We start from the raw sequence: 18453 nt of genomic DNA on the forward strand, positions 1-18453 counted from the left end.
CTCTACGACTGCACTATATTGAAGTTGTTTTACAAAAATGCAAGTTTTGTTCAACGCAAAATCAGTCGGGAATCAAGATAACTCGCAGCAATGCTTTCAATCAAGTGTGTCGCAGTATTCGTCACTGTATCATGACGAGACCGTGGACCTACATCAGACGCTACTTGCACGCACTAGTATAACATTCATATTTATTTATTTATTTATTTATTTCGAGAACCCCAAGGGTCCGGAGGACATTACATGGGGGATGGGAACTGGAGCGTAAGATACATTTACAGCAACTTGATAGAAACAAACAACCAAGCAAAAAAGAACAACACAATTAGCAGTAAGTAAACAGGAAAATAAAGAAACGACGACAGTACAAACTTATATGAAAACAAGTATTAAAGCGTGAAACAGGGAGTTCGTTCACATAGGTACAGATAATTAACAAATATGATAAGGGGGGTGAAAAATTTCAAAGCAACTGACATACAAGCGTGGTGGTCTTGTGAGTGGAGTGAACGGGAGAGAGTTTTACAAAATATTGTATGCTCGATAATAGTTGTGAGAGGTGATGGGAGGTTGTTCCATTCGATGGCAGTTGAACAAAAGAATGATCTGGATACGTGTGACCTTATTAGTGTGGTCGATGCGAGGAAAAATGACACTCGGGCAGGTGATGGGCAATTGGTGCGGTGGCAAGATGAAAAAGAACCAATGGAAGAGGGCTAACTTGGCAAGACGGCGACGATGTTCAAGTGAGTCGAGATTAAGATTTGATTTTAATGCGGTTACAGAGGTATCGAATTAACAGTCGTTGGAAATGAAACGGGCAGCCCGATTCTGGATGGCTTCTATGGCGTCGCAGAGATACTTTTGGGGAGGGTCCCAAATAGGTGATGCATATTCCAGCTTGGTTTGTACAAGAGCCGTGAAGGTTAGGAGCTTAAGATAGAGGCCGCCAACCTGAGGGTGTCTCTAACAAAGCCTAGGGAGCGAGAAGCGTTAGTTATTATGTGGTTGATGTGCTCGTTCCAAGTTAGGTTGGAGGAAAGGTGGATTCCAAGCTATTTGTAAGAATCTGCTCGGGTTAATGTGATATCACATAGAATGTAGGGGAAGGGAGGAAGACAGGAGACCCGTCTTCGAGAAAACGACAAAATGCGACACTTTGCAATGTTGAGAGGCATTTGCCACTCATTGCACCAACGCCGGATTAGTGAAAGGTCGCTTTGTAAGGTTAGTTGGTCAGAAGGAGAGAGGATTTGCCTGTACACTACACAGTCGTCAGCAAAGAGACGAATCGTGGAAGATATGCCTTAAGGAAGGTCATTTATATAGATATGGAAAAGGAGAGGGCCGAGGACTGAACCCTGAGGGGCACCAGAAAGCACAGGTACATCTGGGGATAGTGGTTGTTGCAAGTAACAAATAACGTACGATTAGTCAGAAATTGAGCTATCCAACGGACGACATACGGGTCGAGGTTAAGCAGATAGAGTTTGTATAGAAGCTTAGAGTGCGGCACCATATCGAATGCCTTGCGAAAGTCTAAGAAAGCGGCGTCAGTCTGATGATTATTGTCCGCATGGAGAAAGATGTCGTGAACAAAACTGGCTACTTGAGTTTCACACGAAAACAGCTTTCGAAACCCGTGCTGCAAGGGATAGAAGAAGCATTTTTCTTCAAGGTACTTAACTACGTTGGAGTATGCGTTCGAGAATTTTACATACTATAGAAGTGAGTGAAATGGGGCGGTAGTTATTAACGATGTGGCAGCTGCCTGATTTGTGAATAGGGACAATCTTCGCCGTCTTCCAGTCCTGCGGTAAAGCAGAATCTTGGAGTGACTGAGTAAATATGCAACATAGAATCTTGCTGGAAATAGATCTCGCGTTGTATAGAACCTTCGAGTTAATAGAGACCAGACCAGCACGTGACGACATCTTAAGTGACCCAATGATTTTACAAATGCCATGTGTGCTGATATGAATGGGGACCATAGGTGAGGAGGCGATTACTGATAATGGAGTTTGGGTGTACCCGTTATCGGTGTTGAAAACAGATGAAAACAAGGAAGCGAAAACGTTGGCGCAGTCGCTGTCGACGGGTGTCAGTTAGACTGATAAGGTGGGATTTTGGCGGAGATAAAATTTTCCAAAATTGTTTTGGTTTATTTGTCAAGAGAGACGGGAGGTCGATGGTAAAAAACTTATGTGTCACTTCATTGATCGAGTGCCTGTATTCCCGTTCGCAGTAGTGAAATTTAGCCCGTGATACGTCGTCGCCAAGACGCTTTGCCTTCCTGAATAAACGCTTTTTCTTGGTTAGCAAGATTGTAAGACTTTTCGTGAACCAAGGATTGTGATCATAAGATTTCTCTCTTATCTTTGGAACATTGTACTCGGTAAGGTAGTTTATGTTGTCATGAAAGAGGGACCAGTTATCCTCAATAGAGTGAGGCGAGGTGCCATGAAAGGAATTTTCATACACAGCTTCAAGACCCTCGTTGATGGCTTGGAAGTTAGCTCGAGCGTAGTCGTATATGGTTTTATCGTTGAATTTATAAACATTTGGACGACTAGAAGAGATATCGAAGAAAATGGCCTTGTGGTCACTGAGACCATCAGTGACATGCAAAGAAGTAATGTGCTGAGGATGGGAGGTTAAAACCAAGTCAAGGGTTGACTGCGTGGCATGAGTTATTCGGGTAGGTTGTGGAACGACATGCGATAAATTAAATGTAAGGCATAAATCCGCAAACAGTGTATCTGGTGAACTCCAGGAAAGATTGCAGTGGAGCAAGTCCCAATTTATTGACCGTATATGTATCAGCGTATATAGAAAGTGTATATTACTCTATATGTATCAGGGCAGATTTCAAGCTTCCTGAGCGCGCACACACGGTGATCTCAGTTGTCTCGCGACGTAACAGACGGAGAAAGACGCCGGCGCTCACACACACAGCCATCCCGAAGGCTATGCCCATCGTTGTTGAAGCACCCATGAATCCACAGGAAGACTGCCGAAGCTCTCCCACTCGTATTAAGTACCTGTAGCTTGAACTACAAACAGTTTGGTGCACACTCCCCAAAACGAGAACAGCTGATTGCTGATATCATGGGCGCGGCCATGCGAGCCGAGAAGGACAGTTCAACAGAGGAGCAATTTTAGGTAAGTTCGAACGTGGCCCCAGCCGTCGGTGCAACAATTTCCAGAGTGAACCGAGCTCGATCAGCTCAGATAACGCTTTCTTCATTATTTTTCTTTTTGGTATTATTTATTATTATTTTTATTCATTTCCAATTCTAATTCCAATTCCAGCTCAACCTCTTGTTATACAGGTCAGTACTATACCGCTGACTTCCTTAAAGCCTCGTTGGTTCTTGTACCTGCCTACTCCACCCCGATCGCGAAACGATTACAAGTCGCCAAATAAGAACGTAAATGTTCAGCGCTTGCTTTTTCTCACCGTTTTGTACTTGTTACAATGTGAAGTGTGCGTTTTCGATTTTCTGTTGTTATCGTTTGTAGCCTCTGCTAAGACTGGCAATTATGATCGATGTATTGGTGCTTTCTTGTTTTTGCTATTGATTCTGTCTGGTGATATTGAGATGAACCCCGGCCCAAGTGATCATGATCGCTTGGATAAGATACAGTCGGCAATAGAATCATTGACCTCATCTGTTACAAAATACCAGAAAGAAAACTCTGTCAGACTTCGTGATATAGCGAAGGGCCTAACTGAATTGACCGACAGGGTAGCTAATATAGAATCTGACATGAAAAAAGTGTCCCAGCTTCAGACAGATCTTGACGCCCTAAAAGAGCAGGTGAATAGTGTCCAATTACACATACCAGGAATTGAGAGAGAACTGAGGAATTACGTCGTTAGTGTTGATGATTTGGAGAATCGTATGCGAAGAAATAATCTGATCTTCAGGGGCATTCCTGAGCTTCCTAATGAAACTTGGGCTGATACTGAAAAGACTGTAAATGACTTTGTTAGCAAATATCTTGATGTATCACTTGGAGAGATTGAACGGGCACATAGGCTTGGTCGCAAACGAGATGCACAGCATCACAGGCCAATTATTGTCAAGTTTGTGAACTTTAAACAGAAAGATTTAATTCTAAGGAGTGCTTTCAAGCTGAAAGACGCTCGTGAAGTGAATGTTTATATACACGAAGACTTTTCATCACGAGTAAGAACACATCGCAAATGTCTGTGGGAGTTCGGGAAACAGTTTCGAGTGGCCGGGAAGCGTGTCCAACTTTCATTTGACAAACTAAGAGTCGACAATCTGACATACGTCTTCGATGAAAATATGAGGAAAGTTGTAGAAGATAAACGTAGTTCTTCCCGTTTCACCAGTGCAGAGGGAAATGCTCCCCCCGCAAATACTGGTATATGACGAAATCAGACCTCGTATGCTTCTCGTTCTCCTTTTGTAGTGCTTGTTATTAACTTTCGTAGTTTTATGTCTGTTCAAGACTCAGTTTATGAGGTAACAGAAATGTGTAATGCCAGCGTTATCCTAGGCACCGAAACATGGCTTACAAGTGATATAGATGATTGTCATCTTTCCATGTGTTCAACTTTTACTATTCATAGGAAAGATAGACTGGGGAGACGGGGTGGTGGTGTAATGATCGCTGTTCACAAACTGCTAAATTCATATTCTATTGATATCGAGACTGACCTTGAAGTACTGTTTGTAAAAATTGACGGTGGTTCGTTCAGTGTTATTGCCGGAGTATGTTATCGGCCACCAGATGCTGCATCAGATTTTAATGACAAGCTTCATGCCTGTATTTCTACAATCTGTGCAAAATATCCAAATAAAATGTTGATGTTAGGCGGTGACTTCAATTACCCTGGTATAAACTGGAGTTTAGTTGAGGTAGCCCATGACAGTCGGAATAGAGCAGAGTTAGTCGGATTTCTTGATATTTGCAGCGAATTTCTGTTACAGCAGGTAGTCATTTGTCCCACGCGTGGAAGTGCTGTCTTAGATATGTTGTTAACTAATAGACCTGAACGTGTCCTGCAGGTTGATTATCTTGACGAGATCAGTGATCATAAGGCGGTTTCGATTTCAATGGACATTAATTATGTGCCACAGAGTAAAACAGCTAAACGTATTTTTGATTATAAAAATGCGGACTTGTCTGGCATTCAGTCGTTTATGCAAAACTATGCTTCAGAGTTTGCATCTCCATGGCGTGACCGATCTGTAAATTCAAATTGGTTGTCGTTTAAAAATACGATCTTATGCTGCGCGGACATGTATGTCCCTTGTATCACAATCAATGCTCGTTATAATTGTCCTTGGTACAGTTGCGAGCTGAGACGCTTGTCAAGAAAAAAGAAAAGACTTTACCGGCAGGCCCGAAATAGTAACGCACATGATGCGTGGGAACGTTATCATTTTCTTGCTTCAGAGTATAAACAGAAATTAAAAATTTCAAAAAAGAAATTCTACAGGGATGACCTGTCGGAAATGCTACGAAACAACCCTAAAAGATTTTGGAACACAGTTAGGTGCCAAGCTGGGCAAAATGCAAATAGACCCTTGTTTCACGATAATGGGGAAGTTATGTCCGACGAGGAGTGCTCTGTTGCCTTGAATAATTATTTTTCCTCTGTGTTTGTTCAAGAATCGGACATTCTCCCACGTGTACTGATGTTGAATGATGAAAATGTTACACATGTGAATGACTACGGACCAATTGTCTTTACAGCTGAGGGCATCTCTAAAGTAATAGATTTCTTGCCTCTATCTAGTTCTCCTGGTTGTGACCACATTTCTTCTAAACTATTAAAAATTACTAAAAACTCGTCGTCAAAGATGCTCCAGATAATATTTCAACAATCACTGGACTATGTAGAATTGCCCTCAGACTGGAAGCATGCAATTGTTACTCCTATTCCGAAAACTGAGAAACCCACTGACATCTCTCAATATAGGCCCATTTCGTTAACGTGTATTTGTTGCAAAGTTATGGAGCATATTATATGCTCACATGTCAGAAAGTTCTTAGACATAAATGAAATTTTGTTTAGAAATCAACACGGGTTTAGAAAATATCGTTCATGTGAATCACAGTTGTTCGAGTTCGTCACTGATGTCTTTGAATGTATGAATAACGGGAAACAAGTTGACGCAGTTTTTATCGATTTTAAAAAAGCGTTTGACAGAGTCCCGCATAAACGACTTTTAAGTAAGATAAGACATCTGGGCATCGACAAAAATATCACAGAGTGGTTTTCATGTTTTCTAACTGATAGAACACAATGTGTTAAATGGAATGGCACACTATCCCCCGTCTCGAAGGTTTTGTCAGGTGTCCCACAGGGATCTGTCGTGGGCCCTCTTTTGTTTCTCATTTATGTCAATGACATTCATTTAAACATTCATAGTACTGTGCGGCTTTATGCTGACGACATGGTATTGTATCGGCAAATCACTTGTTTAGAAGATTCTGTTATTCTTCAAAATGACTTGTTTTCTTTGTGCGATTGGTGCAACAGATGGCAAATGGAGATAAATGTATCTAAAACTAAATGTATGAGCCTTACAAGGTCGAAAAGAATCATAGCAAGTGATTATACCGTTGACGGTATACAGCTAGATGGGGTTACTGTGTATAAATACTTAGGTGTGCATATATGTAATGATCTTTCTTGGAAATATCATATTGAACAGACTTGTTGTGCCGCCTTGAGGACGCTTGGTTTTTTGCGTTCCACACTATATCTTGCATCTTCCGAAGTCAAATTTTTGGCATATACCTCATTTGTACGATCAAAATTAGAGTATGCCTCGTCGATTTGGAGCCCATGGCAAAATTATCTTGTTCAAAAGTTGGAATCTGTGCAATCGAAGGCGGTCCGCTTTATATTTAATAAATACGATCGCGAATCCAGTATAACAGAGTTTAAACGACAAAAAGAAATTCCCTTGCTAGCAAATAGGAGAAAGATTCATCGTCTACAAATAATTTACAATCTTTACGATACAAATTCTGATTATCTTTCTGCGGCACCGTCCTATTCTGAACGTACACGCCATCCCCATACATTGTTTGTTCCCCTATCACGGACGGAGTATCATAAAAACTCGCCCCTGTTGTCAGGTGTACGGGATTGGAACATGCTTCCGTCAGACGTTTTCCAAGGCGGCGGACAAGCACGATTTGTTAACATGTGCGAGGAGCTGTATCTCTTTTAATGTATTTACGCATGTGCGTACAAATAATTAAGTATGCTGTGTTGTTTCTCGAAATAGGTTGCAAGTATGAAAGAATGTTCGTTTTTTGTTCTCTTAGTGACCTTTGTTACTGTGCAATTGCCCTCTTTTGGTGTAACCCTCCCCCCTTATGTAATGCCTTACGGCCCTTAAGGTAATAAAACGAAAACGAAAACGAAACGAAACCGCTCAGCGCGCTGACACTAGTGCAACGTAGAGTCAATAAATCTCTCGCTTCCTCGCTTCCCTAAGGAGAAGAGTACTTGAAGTATATTCGTGTTTTGTGATTCCTTTTTCCCTCTCTACGTTCCCGAAACATACGGTTTCTGAGCCAAGACAATATAGTTGCGAGCGCAGTTGACATACAGAAGTGACCCGTACCGTGAAGACCACCACCCCCACCACCCCAAACGTGCACTCTTAAAAATAAACTTCACCACATAGCACGATCCTAGCCAACCATTATCCCGAGTGACATCGTTCTCTCCCCTGATTTGTTGAAAACGGGAGGCGTACGCCTTTTTGTGACACTTATGTAGAAATGTTAATAAGTGTCTCAAAAAGGCGTACGCCTCCCGTTTTCCACTAATCAGGGGAGAGAACGATGTCACTCGGGATGATGTTTCGCTAGGAGCGTGGTATGTGGTGAAGTTCATTTTTAAGAGTGTGGTTGCCACGGTTTCGGTTTTGGCCCATTTGCATGTCAAAATTCAGGGATGGATATTTTACTACACGTACGTGTTTCAAAATTTTTAAACGTGGCGTGGATTTTAACTAGGACAGTCTCCCATATCGGTATCTGGCTTATGTTCAAGACGTCCTTATTAGAGTTAATTAATGAATTTGATTGATTAGTCATCCTTATTAGTCATTATAGTCTTTCTTGGAAAAGATACGCGCCCGTAGAACTCAACTGTGAAAATGATGTGCTCTCGTGACTTTTTTTATAAAAATCTGTCCAAGCTGAAACACACAAAATAAACGGGGTGCCACAAACGCATACTTCGTGGTCGTAGCCATTTTTAATAGAGATTTTTGAAAATAAAACAACTAGGACTACGTGTACATTAGTTTCGCATTTACGCTTATCCGAGTGGTGGAAAACCTTATCTGCAAGGTATTTTGGCATTCTAATTTCCATAATTCACTAAGATGTATTTTTTAAATTTTTTTATGAGGCTGTTTTTCTTTCTTTCGAGAAACAGAAAGAGCAGAATTGCTGCAATCGTTTTAGATATCAGATGAATCCTTCATCTGTATGCTTCAAATTATTATCCACAGCGGTGACATTTGTTTTTAGTCCACCGTTTCAGGCTTTCCATTATGGAGATACCTCGCTCGCACTAACTCGGAAGTCGGCAAGGGGGAGCGAGCCCTAACCTAACCTAACCCAACCTAATCTAACCTAACCTAGAGGAGGGCACTGCGGGACATGGAGTTAGAGGTTGAGAAGTACGGCATATGCAAAGAGGTCCTCGGAGAGAAAATTCGGGGGAGAGGGGGGGAGGGGGCAGAGCCAGCACCGTGAAAACTCGAGGAGCGATGGACTGTTCCCCATGTCCCCACATTCCGATTTATACCGAAACTAAACAGGAGCAGCTTTCCAAGCTAGGGCTCCGAAACGAACCGACAACAGTAAAAAACAATAAAGAAAAAGAAAAACCAAAGAAAAGAGATGAAGGAAGCACAAAAAAGGTATATTCACTTGAACCGCAACGGGCCAAAAAACATTGCAAACACGTTTTTCTTGGGCCGTCCATCGGCATTTAGCAGCCTTTCTGAACCCTGATGTGGATTACAGGCCCAAATAATGACAAATGAGCAAGCAAGCATCCTCGCTGCTCATCTGTTGGTGTTTTACGTCGTTTGAAGTGCAAATTGTTGCGACTACCACTAGCGCCACATTCGCGTTCAAATTGCTCCTTTGTTGAACTATCCTTGTCGGCTCGCATGGCCGCGCCCATGAAATCAGCAATCAGCTGTTCTCGGTTTCTGGAGTGTCCACCAAACTGTTCACAATTCAAGGTACAGATACTTAACCCGAGTGGGAAAGCCTCGGCGGTCTTCTTGTAGATTCGTGGGTGCATCAACGAAGATGGGCATAGTTTTCGGGATGGCTGTGTGTGCGACAGCTGATATCTGTGCGCTGAACTGAACTTCAATTTTTTTAAAACAACTTAAGTATATTGCAGTTGTAGCGAGATAGTTTCCTTGGTTTTGTCGCACATTGCGTTCACCTCATCTGCTTTTTCTTTTCGCCAAGTGGTGTAACCCCCGCTTTGACTATTGCGGCCTCCCTAAGGTTTATGTGTCAGTTTTGGAAATACTGATATTGTTACATGTGTCACATTGTAGTGTACTGCAGCCAGCTTCACTGTTTGACTGATAATTTGCACGGTTACTTCTTTAACATTACTTGAATTACTTTCATCTGATACTGTACCATTAAATAGGATAGGAATCTATTATGGTTTAGAATTATTTTTCCTTTCCAATGTTCCCACACTGATCTTGGTGACAGGTTGTCTCTCATTAAATTCCTTTTGAGTTGTATTTCACACTGCTTACAGCATAATGTGAGAATGAGTAAATGTAGCATTCTCAGCATTCTCTACAGCAACTGCTCCTGGGCTTAAAATCCAGAAACTACACAAGAAAACAAAAAAATAAAAATAAAAAACAAATGTAGAACAGACAACACATCAAAAAGGCACGACAAAATGATTGGGACTGTGTTATGCTATACATTTTTTTTGTGTGTGTGTCTCTCTGGTTCTGCATTTTTGTGAACATGTGCCATGCTGCCGGCACCCTGGCCCTCTTGACACAAAAACACCCTCATACATAAAAATGCAGACAAAAAAGTAGAGAACTCCAACTTAACATAACAAGAGTGGGGACACAGGAAGCTTCTAGAGTCTTGGCAAGTACGCAGTCACCCCTCAGTTTATAACAAAAACCGTGGCCCCTTCCCCGAACAATACTCCCATTTCCTAAACAGTGACCGGTTGTGCAATCTCTCATTCAGTTTGGCACTGATGATGTCCGTCGCATGACAGATGAAACATCTGAGTAAACCTTGTTATTTTGTTAGGTTAAGTCGGAGTTCTCTACTTTTTTGTCTAGTTATGTCGTCTCCTGGCTTTTGGAGTATTTTTGCATAAAGATGCAGGTTGTGAGAGGCACATAAACACTGCTTACATTGCTAACCTGTCTGTCACAAGACTTGTGAAAGGACTGCCAAATTAAAATTCAATTACACAAAAATGATTCTGAAATACAGAATTCCAATAGAAGGGAGAGTAAACATTGGAATAACAGGTAAAGGTAAAGCACTAAAGGGTTGGCATTCTTCTGATGTGTATGATATACTGCTCTATTTAACCCATGACATATACAGGGTGTCCCAGAATACGTGTCACTGAATTATAATAAAAGACTACACCAGCTAGAGTCATGCGGTTAACGGCATTTGTTCTTACTGGGTTTTTGCCACCACCTCATGTGAATGTCGTGTAACGTAAGTATAATTATGTAAATTTTTGCGAGCTTAAGTCGGAAATTTGCCTAGCAAAGGTCACTTTTTTACCCCACCAATGTGAAGAGCGTGTCTAATTTAGTCAAATTAATGATAATTGACAGGGATATTCAGAAGGTATCCCATCGGAAAAAATAGCCGAACATCACGCTCTACAGAGGTCGCACAGAATACCGCACGAGGAATTTTTCAGCGCAATCTTTGTCAGTCCGACGAAAGGAGGTTGGAAACCCAGCCCTCCCCGACATCGCAGAAAGAGATAAAACATGCACAGCTTATTGTTCGCTGGGATAATGCTTTCCCACTCCCAATTTTAGGAACTGTTACTTTCTCTACTATCACTCTGTGGACTGGCTTCGGAACCTCCTTTCGTCGCAGTGAGAGCGATTGCGCTCAAAAAGTCATCGCGCGCTATGGTCCGGTGCTCCTAAAAGCATGCTATTCGGCTATTTTTTCAGATGGTATAGCTCGTGAGTATCACTGTGAATTATCATGAATTCGAGTGAATTCGGCACGCTCTTCATATTGGTGGAGTAAAAAAGTTACCTTTACTTGGCAAATTTCCGGGTTTAGTTCGCAAATTTTTACGTAATTAAACTTTTGGTACATGACATTCACATTAAGAGGCGGCAAAAACCTAATAAGAACAAATGCTGTTGACCGCATGATTCTAGGTGGCCTAGTTTTTTTATTACAATTCATTGACACGTTTTCAGGGGCACCCTGTATGTTGTCAAACATTAACTTCTTGCATTCAACATCAAGATGCTATACCTATTCCATCTAGGCGACTCGTCTCTACACGGACACGTGGCACACCATTTTGGCACAAAGATTTGATATCTCTGCTTGTTGGACATATAAAGCAAATACTGTGCCAAAATTGTGTTACCTACATGACATACTGCATCTGCTGAGATATGTTACGGGAGAAATACTCCTGAAGCGATTAAAGGAAGTGCATACGAGTACATATGCTTTGCAAAGTTGTTCCAAAGTTCCAAGTAGTTGTTACAAAGTATGTTCGTGGTGAATTGGCAAATCATTAGTCATCTCATAAAAGAAACTAGTGAGAAATGCGAAGCCGCACTGTTGCATGGCCATGTTCACAATGGGCAATGACGCTTTTCACTTTGCGTACCGCGGACTGACTATGCTCAATGAGTGGTTTGCAGTGTTTATGATTGATGTAGGCTATGGCAACTACCGATGAACTTTGCAGAGTGTGCTATGATATCTTTTGTGAACGGGACAAACCTCAATATATTCCCGCATAATTTTGATCCTACAATTAATTGAGTTGAGGGTTTCAGGTATTTAGGTGTGCACCTCTCTTCTGATATTTAGTGGAAATTACACAGTAGTTACGCATCCTCTAAGCCTCTTAAAAAAATTGTCTTCTTGAAGTGGACACGAAAACTACCTTTCGCAGACAGTACACTGCTGGCATACAAAGCCCTTGTACAAAGTGCCTTAGAAACGGTACAAATGACACCATACTGTTCATCATAAAAACAGATGACATCGCACTGTTCAACAGAGCCACCAATTTGGTACAGCTGAGCTACGCTCAAAGCTAGGGGGGACGAGTTCGCATCAAAAAAGCAGTCTTGAGGGGATTACGGTGGTCTCTGAGAGAGCACGCGACTTTTGGTCCTACTTTTCTTTCAAGAGGAGGCAGCGAACAAGTGCACATTCGTGAAACCCAGCCCTCCCCTTCCGATTTGTTTCGGTATCAGTCTGTCTACCAATGTCATGATGACATTTATATTCTGTTGAGTTTCTTACGTGCTGTCCGAGACATGTATGTAGGTAGGTATGCCAAGAATTTTTTTTTATTATTAACCTTTTTTGTAGTTTGAATCCCTCGAAAAACCGTTGCACAGCACCAGAACACAAAGGCTACATAATGACCCAGTTTCACGAACCTTTTCAGCATCTGAACTAAGATGAACGGTCATTAAACTATCTGCTTCACTAAAGGAGTTATTACTGAAATATTCACCACATCACCGATGAAAAAAAAAAGAAGTGCCTGTTAAGTTCAAGAATTGGCAACCCTTGATATTGGTTCAGTTAACCAGAGTTGGTGAAACCGGGCCTATGGAAGTCACCGAAACATTGATCACAACACAAACCAAAGTTTGTAAAAAGAATTAAGTGCTAGCATGAAATTTTGGCGATTATGAGTAGCATTTGAACTGCTGGCTATGTAGCTGCAGCATAATTACAAGTAATTCAGAAAAAGTAGTACACAATTTGAGGGTGCTCTACTCTATCTTCCTCTGCATGGTACTAAAAAATGTGATGATTCCAAGTGCTCATCGTCTTGGCCCAGATTCTGCAGATTTATCAGCCATTTGTGTTCCCATTTGTGGTACTGTGGCAAACTAGCCACTCCACCCACATACCATCATTCCTAGGTCACACATAACATGTAGTTGAAGTGTATACGAAGAGGGGAGTCAAGTCCTGTAGATCACATAAACAACATACAGAAACCGACACTGAAGAATTTTGTTTAAGTTTAATTTGTACAAGCTTTCGCGTGGAGGTCCACGCATGGACCTCCAAGCGAAAGCTTCTACAAATTATACTTAAACAAAATCTTCAGTGTCGGTTTCTGTATTTTGTTTATGTAACATGTAGTTATAAGAGTGGTTTAAACCACCTCGCAGAAGTTGCAGATGTTCATCAACTTTATTTTGAGATGGACAGGGAGTTTCATTGCCTGGGGCGATACTCTACCCCACAGCTGCTTGTGGTGTGAGGAAGGAAATAATGTACCCATAGAGTCCAAAATTGCCAAAAGAGCTTTGACAGCAGGCATTCGTGGGCTCGATTTAGCCATAAGCCAAGCAATTTTATCTGAAAATGGCAGTTTGGAAAGCTTGGTAGTGTGGGCAGTGACACAGAATATACTCTGGGTCTTCTACAGCACTGCAGTGACAGTATCTGAGACAGTCAACTTGCCTCAGATGGTAATGACACTGAGCTGTAAATGCCCCATTGAGTCACAGTCCATGAGTCACAGTGCACCATCTTGGCGAGAAGTGTTTTGTGGCTTCCAAAAACCAAGCTCTGGGTCAACATTGCTCAGTATAGACGGGAGGAAAATGTCAGTTCTCCATTGACAGGAAGACTATTTATACAATCCATTGGTGTGTTGGTGAACGACATCTGCTGTCTACATGGCCACTAACAGTCCTTTGCTATCTTTCACTGTGATTTAATTAAACACCTCTCTCATGTGACGGTGTTCCCGGCACAGTTTTACCTTGCTGAACCACTTTTCGCGGCTCTTATCAAACATAACATTAGCGGTTCTTCGTAGGCTGAGGCCGAGGAACGCAAGAGACGTTTACATGATGTTTACATGATTACCGCATTGACAAATGGTCGACACAGCAGTTTTGCGGTACGTCTTATATGTTGCTCATCCTGGACATTTTTCGCTACCCGATTTCCTGTCCAAAACAGCTACGACTGCATCAATGTCACTTCACCCATGAATTCCTTCATCAGTTGCACACGCGTGTTAGCACACCAAGTCGTTACACGTCTGAAGAATAAACACCTGACGAAATCGGCAGAAGGAAACATATGCTTTATTAGAGCTTGCAGTGATTATCCTTTTTATGCAGCACATCCCGCAACACCATACAGCCCCATCGTTACTCCATTTTCTCAGATAGCCTCGTCCTCAATGGTAGCCGAACCGGCCGAACCGCTGAAGCGTTGTTTTCCTAGTATTCATACGCGCAGTTATTTACGCCTGTAACTTAAATAAATTAATGAATAATTGAGAGATACATGCTGAATACGACACAGAATTGCATAAAGACTCGTTATTCTGGAGTGTGACCCTCTTAAACACTGATTTTCTCACGTAAAACCATGCTTAACACTGGACTGCATAGACCCATTGTGATTTATTTTGACAGCTTGGATTTCAAAGGATTGGAATTTGAAGAGTGGATTTCTTGGCGTGGATTTCAAAAGTTTTATTATTAAGAGTGGGTAACAGGGTACACCCACCTGTAGCCCTCACAAGTTGCCTAGGGAAAACGTTCGAGCGAATTGTCAACCATCGTCTGGTACACTACCTCGAACAAAATGGGTTATTAGACAAATACCAGCGTGGGTTCAGAGCGGGGTGTTCCACTGTTGACCATCTTGTTCGCTTGGAAACATCCATCAGAGAAGCCTTTGTGAGAAGGCAGCACTGCATGTTAGTTTTCTTCGATCTGCGGAAGGCTTACGATGCCACTTCGCGGTATGGTATCCTTCGTGACTTTTACTTCTTTAGGAATACGTGGTAAACTGTTGCAATGTATCACTGATTCCTTCGGGGACGCACCTTCAGGGTCAAACATGACACAACACTGTCACGCCCATTTGTACAAGAAAATGGTGTCCAGCAGGGATCCGTGCTCAGCGTCACCTTATTTCTTCTTAAAATGAATTTCATTGCAAATGTCATTCCCCCTTCGGTTACATACTCTCTATATGTGGATGATGTTCAAATTTCATGCTCTTCTGCTGCGGATTCAAGTTCTCATCTGAAAAAAAAAAAAAAAACTGTCTGTGTCCATTTTCGAGAGTCAGAGGGATGTTCCCCGATCCCTCGCTTAGAATGAACCGTCAATAACTTGTTGTGAAGAGCGAACACAAATTCCTTGGTGTCATCTTTGACAAAAAACTTACATTTGTTCCCCACATCAAGGACTTAAAAACTAGATATGTGAGGACGTTGAATCTTCTTAAGATAATCGCCCACAGATCCTGGGGTGCAGACCGTGAAACGCTCCACCACATCTACTCCTGTGTTGTCAGGGCTAAACTTGACTATGGGTGCATAGTGTACGGGTCAGCCCGGCAGTCGGCTCTGAAATGCATTGATCCTGTCTGCAAAATTTTGGGACGCGAAAGACAAGGACTGAAGGAAGCACACAAACACAAGCGTCACTCACAACTGAAATGTATTGCAGGAAAAGAATCCATAAATACACAACCGGTATTAGGCGACACGTGCCGGGTTACAAAGCCTTAATACATGCTGATGGACGCATGGCTGCCAGTAGATAATAAGGTGCGTAAATTAGGTATTTAGGAAGGCAAGTTCTTTATCAGATAGTGCAATAGATGGTTGGCTAACACACTTGCCTTCCCCCGCCAAAAGTATACGATGCGCTTCCATTATCTCCCGGGTGATTTGATGTCTGGCTTAGAGCCCTGCACGGGCCGACTTTTCCGGGCCCGACCCAGCCCGGGCGCATCGAAAAATGGCCCGGCCCGACCCGGACCTTCATATTTTTATGCGGCCCCGCACGGCCCGGTGACCCAGTGACTAGAGCCCGGCCCGGCCCGGCCCGGTGACCCGGCGAGTAGAAATGCGGCCTAGTATTTCCAGCCGCGACGTACGATTCTGCGTTTCTGGCGATTATCAAACAAATTTATAAGTAAATTTATAAGGAGATAACACAAACATACAAGTGATGGCGGTTTAACACCGTAACCGCACGAGACCAAATTAAATCCAGAACGCACGCGGGCATGGGCGTTATCGTTACACTGTCCAGATTTTGCGGAGGTAGAGCATGCTGTCGACAAATTGCTTCTCCCAGTACCTACCCCTCTCACCAAGCTTTGCCAAAGTGATTGTGAAATATGTGAGGAGTGAGGAGCAATGTAAAGTGGCTTGGAGAATGTTCTAGAGGGTCGAATCATATGCATAATGCGGTATCCTTTGCTTGTCTTTGCAAGATATGCACAGGAATGACGCAAGCGCATGATGATATGAACTAATGCATCTCCATTGTGTGGAATGAGCTGCGTGGCCCGGCGGGGCCTGACTCTCGGGAACATATTTGTCGGCCCGGCCCGCGGTGCTGGCGTACTTTGTCGGCCCGGGCTCGGCCCGGTCCGGAGCACACAGCCAATAACAAGCCCGGCCCGGCCCGCGGGCCGGGTCGGGGGCCCGGGCCCGTGCATGGCTCTAGCTGGCTCTCCCTAGGACAGTAGTACCCCGAAAATCCGGAACACAACCACATCTATCGCTATGGTAATCGCAACTAACCGTAATCGCGCAACAACCGTAATCGCACAACAACAATTGCATCAACTAACCGTAATCTACCGCAATCGCAAGTAACCGTAGGTACTGACCCTCCAAAGCCGCTCTAACTGTGTAGTTACATGAACATTACATGAAGTTACATGAACATTACGCTCCAGTGCTGATCTAATTGCAGCGGGGTGCCCTGACGAGCACGATCAGTCCCCAAGTGGATCAAGAAAACGTGGACATAGTATCAGTAATACATTCATAATCAGTACGTGTATTTTCTTCATATCTCACAGTTATACGTGTGTACTGTTTTCTGTTTCAGGTCTGGTATGCTGGACATTGAGTGGATCCTAGCACAGCTATCAGCATATACTCGTAGAATACGTATTCTTACTGCAACACGTGGTGCAAAATAGAGGTGCCAGAAGAGCTGCTGAATGTCAATTAGTCAACTAATGTGTATGCACACTTTGTTACACTGTTCTTAGTAAATCATTAATATTCCTAGGACATCCCTACATGGTCGTTAACGTCTTGAATATTCGGATATCCGTGCGATAATCATGGGACGTCCCAGAACGACATTCACGTTTCGGTTTTACTCGGTAAATACCTGATGTCGCGGATACGTCTGCAAGATATCGCGCTTTGGATGTCTCGAAGGAAGAAGTAGGTTGCAGATCTCAGAGATATCCGTGGATTGAATGTCACATGAACGTCGTCAGGACATCGTTTGGAGATATACGGATAAATGTGTGACATTTGTGACATCTTGTTCAAACAGCAACTTTTTTCTTGTGCTGAGAGCAAGATAAAACCAGACATGGGAGACTAGTAAAATCGTTAGGTATTTCTATCGTCAGCGTGCTGCTGCCCTTTCAAAACATTTGTGTGTGTGCAACACTCGTCACAAAACAGAGGAATTTGATGACTTGTACAGCTCCACCTAGCAGGTAATCACGGAGGAGGAGGAGGAGGAGGAGTGTCGTTGGGAGGAACCCGAGAGGTCTGCCTACCTGATTAGGCGGCATGTTTCTCGGGAAGGGAAAGGTGGTGGAGAGGAGGAGAGGAAAGGGTGAAGTGGAAGACCGAGCGGAATCCGCTCGGGGGGAGGATAGCTGCGTCCATGGGCTGACTTCAGGGGAACTGTGCCGGCATACGCCTATTACACATCTCAGGGAAACCCAGGAAAAACCCCAGACGGCACAGCCGGCCCGCGGGTTCGGACCTCCCAGTCTCCAAGCGCACGCGTTACCGCTGCGCCACCGGAGCTGGTAGCAGGTAATCACATTGTATAGAATAGTTTGAATTGAAAACTTGGTATTTGACAAGAAGGCATGTGAGAAACGCTATTGGGTATACCTTGACACTTGCAGACCGACAGGTTATTTGCAAAGTCGCATCTCCTCACCGTTGCAAATGTTTCACGCCTCAATACATTTAACGAACGTGCCATCAAAATCTTGTATTACAGTATATGCTCTATACACTTGCTCTGGTCTTCGTTCAGATCGGGCCAAAAGGGAGCATGCTCTTCCAGGGTGAGAGCAGGGTCTGTGTCCATCCATTACTACTCTGTTACACTCTCTAAGGTGGTTTCTCCA

This window comes from Ornithodoros turicata, unplaced genomic scaffold, assembly GCF_037126465.1.
Source record: "Ornithodoros turicata isolate Travis unplaced genomic scaffold, ASM3712646v1 Chromosome110, whole genome shotgun sequence".
Taxonomy (NCBI): Eukaryota; Metazoa; Arthropoda; class Arachnida; order Ixodida; family Argasidae; genus Ornithodoros; species Ornithodoros turicata.